The sequence below is a fragment of the Dermacentor silvarum genome, chromosome 1, assembly GCF_013339745.2.
Source record: "Dermacentor silvarum isolate Dsil-2018 chromosome 1, BIME_Dsil_1.4, whole genome shotgun sequence".
NCBI lineage: Eukaryota > Metazoa > Arthropoda > Arachnida > Ixodida > Ixodidae > Dermacentor > Dermacentor silvarum.
Window position 1 is genome coordinate 36,288,672 of NC_051154.1, and position 6,533 is coordinate 36,295,204.

The window sequence follows — 6,533 nt, forward strand, 5'->3', positions numbered from 1 at the left end:
GTAAATTTTCACCTGGGAAGTTTATAACATCTCTTATAAATGTATAATAACCCCAATACAGTCAAGGAAATTGAACCAAAGGATTTTAGTTGCAAGAATATTCATATTTATGCCATTGTGTTTTACATCCTTCGAGCCAAAGCATTTCTCTTGCGCATTCCGTGGTATAAGAATACGCCCTGAACGTTCGCGTACATGCTGCCCCTACATACTACTGTATACATCTATTCTGCAAAGCAAACTACGCCTTTCTCGCTCTAGAACTGATGAAGGGCTATTTCGTCCATGCAGAATTATGCTTCTCCTCGTATACTCAAGTGTTAACGCGTTTAACGAACTAAACAGCGTTAATAGCTCCTCTATTCTTGAATCTCAAACGGGGGAAACAAAGAAGTGACGGAAAAGGCAAGTACGTTACCTTCGCATGTGACAGAGCTCTGCTGCGTTTCGAAATATGTAACTGTCTATGATGCCACTGTGAATGTGGTTTTCAGTTTAAATACGATGGTAAATATGCCGCAGTTCCAATGTAATGTGGCCCGCAGCAGCAGACGACGCGCGCCGCTAGAGTGACCTATAGAATGTGGGAGAGTGTCCAAAGCGCTGCGCGAATGCATGGGAGGAGCGAGGACCTTTTTCTGTGAACTCCCGCGCCGCGGCGCTGCTGTACCGGACCCGCGATACACAGCCCCCCTGTATCCCGCGTGACGGGATACATTTTAGTGAAAGTGTAGCAACACCGGTCGGAAATCGATTCGCGGCACGAGCTGTCGCTTTTTTAGGCGGGCCCCAGGCAATCAGGAAGCAGGATAAGTATTGAACATAGCGAAACACCAGTAAAGGGCGGAATTAGGCGACCAGGAGTCAGGAAAAGACGCAGAAAGGATAAGAATAGCGAAGGTAAATTTGCTACATTAACATGCAGGGTGGTCGTAAGCAGGAAAAATGGCTGGAAATTCAAACGCAACTGAATGATGAAGCGATTAGTGTGTACGCCTTGACCGAAACGCATCTACGAGATTTGGAGCAGCCGCCTGTTATTGACAACTTTGTATGGGAAGGGTGCAACAGAATGACCGGGTCAAGGAAAGGCGGAGGCGTAGGCGTACTAATTAGGCGAGGTCTGAAGTGGCGAAGGGTAAACGAGACATGTAAAGAGCATTTATGGATTAGTGGTACATGGCAAGGTAAAAAGACGTGGCTGGGAGTAGCTTACCTGTGGACAGTTAGTGATAGCAGGGAAAAAAATAAGGAATTGGTCGATTGCATTAGAAGCGATATTAATGAGTTCAGTAACTCGGGCCAGGTGATATTAGTGGGAGATATGAACGCGCACATGGACGATTTAGACGGATATACTGATTACAACGGCTCTCTAGTGCTGGATTGTGTGATGAACAGAACCTTATAGTAGTTAACAGGGAGAATAAGTGTCATGGACAGGTAACGTGGCAATGCGGAAACAGGCAGTCATGTATCGACTACGCCTTAGTCTCAGAAAATGGTCTACGAACAACTGGACCAAATGATAATAGACGAAAATGGAAAAATAGCCTGGGAAGCGATCATAGACGTTTAGCATTAAAGTTTGGGAGAGATACCAGCGCAGAACATGAACCAATAGCCTCAGAGTTTTTAAAAATGAATGACGAGCAAATAACAGATCGCAAACAACATAGAGAAGAAAATTGAGGCTTTTCCTACAGCAGTCTGGGAATATAAGGAACTGGTGGAGGTTATGCAGCATGAAATAAGGCGGACACGGCAATACAATTGTTGGATTGGAAAGAGGAAACCACGTAAGTGGTGGAACAAGGAAATTAAACAAGCTATAGAAGAGCGTAAAGAGGCATCTAGGGTTCATCGAGAAGCCAAAAAGTTGGGATTACAAGAAGAAGAGGTGCTCCTTAGATGGAATACATACCGAGAAAAGAAAAGGGTTGCGAGTGAGCTCGTGCAAGAGAAAATTAAATGCGCAAGTGAACGTTGGGTGCATAACATTCACAAAAGAGACAAAGGCGCCCCAAAAAGATTCTGGAACCATATAAAAGCACTCGGAGCTCCAACTAGAAACTCGCAAACGGCTATAAGGGATGAAGACGGTAACATCTATGAAGGCGATGATGCGCTGCGGTACATCACAGACGTTATCAGGCATAACTTCGGTACGAGAAAAAGCGTAGTTCAGACAACAGATCCAGCAACAACAGAGAGGCCTGAGAGATCAAAATTCAGCATAGAAAGCTTTTATTGGAAAAAGGCAGCAGAAAATGTCCCTAACAACACGGCAGCAGGACCCGATGAAATCCCAATACAGCTAATCAAAAACCTCGGTCCAAAAAGCAAGGCACTGCTGACTAATGCCATAGAGCAAGTGATTAGAACAAAGAATATTCCCGTTGGATGGCGTGAAAGCAAGATGAATCTTATCTACAAAGGCAAAGGAGATAAGGATAAGACGAGCTCGTACAGGCCAGTTACGGTATCGTCGGTGACATAAAGAGCAGCAATGCAAGCCATAAAATTAGAAACTGTCGAAGTGGGTGGAGGAAAACGGTGTATTGGGGGAACTACAGAATGGGTTCAGGCCAGGCAGACGCTTAGAAGACAATATGTTTGTACTAAACTCAGTGCATAGAGATTTCAGTAGCTCAGAAAAGACCTTTATGGATAGCATTTCTAGATATTAAAGGAGCTTATGACAACGTAGACAGGGAATTGTTGTGGGATATTCTTCAATACGAAGGCATAGATGGACGATTTCGTGGAGCTGCTGAGGGAGATATATCGAGACAACCAAGTACAAGTGGCATGGGAAGGCCGAAAAGGAAATGAAATGGTGGGAATTCACCAAGGATTGAAGCAAGGATGCCCTCTGTCACCATTGTTGTTCACGCTTTACGTCAAGGGCATAGAAAGACGACTGGAAAACAGCGAATTAGGTTTTGATTTATCCTACATGCGTAATGGACAAATGGTTGCAACAGAAGATCCCTGGACTGATGTACGCAGACGACATTGTGCTACTAGCGGACAATAAAAAAGATTTACAGATACTTGCGAATATCTGTGGGAACGCAGCGACAAATCTAGGCCTTAAGTTTAGCACAGAGAAATCAGGGATTATGATCTTTAATGAGCACACGAGTAACTTCGTGGTGTCAATTCAACAGCAAGTAATACCCATAGTGAAGCAATATAAGTACCTCGGCGTACACATAAACGAAGGAAAGAATTACTCAAGCAACCACCAAGATAATCTGAAAATAAAGGGGAAGCGGAATGCAGCATTAATGAAACACAGAGCACTGTGGGGCCACAATAAGTATGAGGTGGTGCGTGGAATCTGGAAAGGAGTAATGGTGCCAGCGCTAACATTCGCAAATGCCATTATATGCTTAAAATCGGATATATTGGCGGGTTGGAAGTTAACCAAAGATCAGTAGGCCGGTTGGCTTTGGGAGCACACGGTAATACGACAAATGAGGCAGTGCATGGAGACGTGGGTTGGGCCTCTTTTGAAGTCAGAGAAGCACAAAGCAAAATTAGTTTTGAAGAAAGGCTCAGGAACATGGATGAAAATAAATGGGCGGCTAAAGTGCACAAGTATCTCTACATGAAAAGCGTGGACACAGAATGGAGGAAGAGGTTCAAGGAAGTTGGCAACCAAGTACAGGATAATCGAAACTGTAAATAGACAAACCAGGGGTCATCAGAAAGAAAGTGAGAGAAATAGAGACCGTGAATTGGATGCAAAGAATGGAAACGAAAAGGACAATGGAGATTTACAAGAATGAGAAGAAAGAAATTAGAAGGGAAAATCTGTACGATAACACAAAGGGCAGTGCCTTGCTATTTGAGGCTCGAGCCGGTTGCCTAAGGACGAAAACATATCGGAACAAATATTCGGAATTAGATGAGACATGTGTATGCTGCAGTAAAGATCCAGAGACCACTCAGCACATCCTAATGGAATGCGACGGGATCCACCCAGCGAGAACCGTAGGTAACGTGCAACTCCCAGAAGCGCTTGGGTTTAAAGTGGAAGGAAACCATAAACAGATCAGCCGTAGAGATCAGCAAGAGACGATTAGAGTACTGGTGGAAAAAAAAGTAGGGAAAAGATGGATGCGACCTGATCTCTAAAATCAAAGGCAGCGGTACAAGGTAAATTTTGAAAAAGAAAAATAATGATAGGTATACAAAATGCAAGATAAAGAACATGTATAGTATACCTGATTAAATCAAGCAGGCTAGGTGACTATTTGTCGCCGTCCCGTTTCAAAGGGGATGCCAATAAATCATCATCATCATCATCATCAATCGTGGTTAGAGATAATCTGTTCTCATTGACATAGTGTATTGAAATAGCAGAAAAGGAAACACAGGCCCCTATGGCTTGCCTTTCTGGATATCAAGGGAGCCTATGACAGTGTAATCCAAAAGGATTTGTGGGACATACTGGGCACTCTAGAGGTGGAAGATGGAGTAAGAAATCTTTTAAAAGATATCTATAAAAGTAACAGGGTGCTTATAAAATGGGAAAACAAGGTATCTGGGCCTATAGAGATACAGCAGGGGCTTAGGCAGGGGTGCCCTCTGTCACCTCTGTTGTTCATGCTGTATTTACAAGGATTAGAGAAAAAAAATTAGAGAGGAGCGGACTTGGCTTCAACCTTTCCTATTCCAAGCAGGAGGAATGGATTAAACAGTCATTACAGGACTGATGTATGCAGATGACATTGTACTTATGGCTGACAGCAAGGAAGACTTGCAGAGATTAATGGACATCTGTGGTAAAGAGGGAGTAGCTTAGGTTTGAAGTTTAGTAAAGAAAAATCGGCAGTCATGACTTTTAATGATAATCAGGGCAGCGAGCATAGGATACAGGAGGTTACGCTGGAGGTGGTGGATAAGTACAAATATCGTGGAGTGTGGATAAACATGGGGCTGAGTACCTAACGGAACATGAAAAATATGTGACGGCTAAGGTAGCAGAAAGGCAGCTGTGATGAAAAATAGGGCACGTGGAATACAATAGGTACGAAGTGGTGAGAGGGATTGGAAAGGGGTGATGGTCCCTAGTTTGACTTTCGGCAATGCGGTCCTGTGCATGAGATCAGAGGTTCGAGCAAGGTTGGAAGTTAAGCAGCGAGGGGTAGGTAGACTGGCTCTGGGAGCACACGGAAATACACCAAATCAGGGGGTACAGGGTGACATGGGATGGACGTCATTCGAGGGCAGGGAAGCCAGCAGCAAGATAGAATTTGAGGAGCGATTGAGAGAGATGGCAGAAAAGCGGTGGGCAAGGAGAGTTTCAGTTATTTGTACATGAGGAATGTTGATACAAAATGGAGGAAGCTGACCAGAAAACTGTCAATCAAATATTTGGACTGCAGGAGGGGTGCAAACCAGGAAACAGCGGTTAAGGAAACAGAGAGGGGTCTGTGGAAAACAGGGATGCAGACGAAATCAGCACTGGGCACATACCGAACTTTCAAGCAAGAAATTGCCAAAAAAAATATCTACGATAATTTAGGGGAAGCTCTTTGTTGTTGAAGCCAGGACGGGAGTATTGCGGACTAAGATGTACCGAGTCAAGTACCAAGGTATAGACACGTTGTGCTGTGCGTGTGGAGAAGAAGAGGAAACGGCTGAACACCTCATACTTTTCTGTAAGGGGCTTAACCCTACAGTGCAAGGCAACGGGGCTGATTTTTTCAAAGCATTGGGGTTTAGGGACAGTGAAGGCAAAATAGACTTTAAGCGGGTAGAAATAACCAAACAGAGGTTATCTGATTGGTGGATAAGGTTAGGCGGGGGTGAAATTTCAACCACAAAGTACAAATTATATTAATAGTCATGGCTAGGGGCGTATGTCACCGCCCGATTTAAAGGGTTCAGCCTCATCCATCCATCCATCCATCGTGGGCTTTCTCCGCTGCGGAAGCCGCGCAATGCGGCGGGCGTTGCTACGAGCCTGATATTTTGGTTGCTATTAGCCAAAATCGCGATAATTTCGGATATATTAAGTACCACGTCACCGCAAGGTAATACCGCAGTGACTCACCACACAGAGAACGCGTTTGCCAGCTGTGAATATGGGTATTTTGTGTATTTCCTTCTAGCTCGCTTGGTCCGCGCTTACTTGGCTGTTGAGTAACGCATTCCGCGCGCTTACTCATTTAGTTATGCGTGGAATGAGCAACGTGAACGTGCTGCAGAAGAAAATAAGCTGGAGACGCGCGATAATAACCAAGAGAAACGTAGCAGATATGGCTAACTAATGCTAACGCTTTGAACTTATAACCGTTTCCTTATTTTATTTCAGGCATTCGATTTGCTTTACAAGACTGCATCCAGCGCTCTGGTGTTCTTATTAAGGCGAAATCCTTAACTGCGCTCTTGGGAAGCGGAAGGGTCTGTTGGCCGATGCCGCGGTACCAAAAATAAATACAAAACACGTAACTCTCGCGGCTCGTTCACTTGGTATACCAAAGTATTGTGTGGAAAGGCACAAATGTGTGACTAAG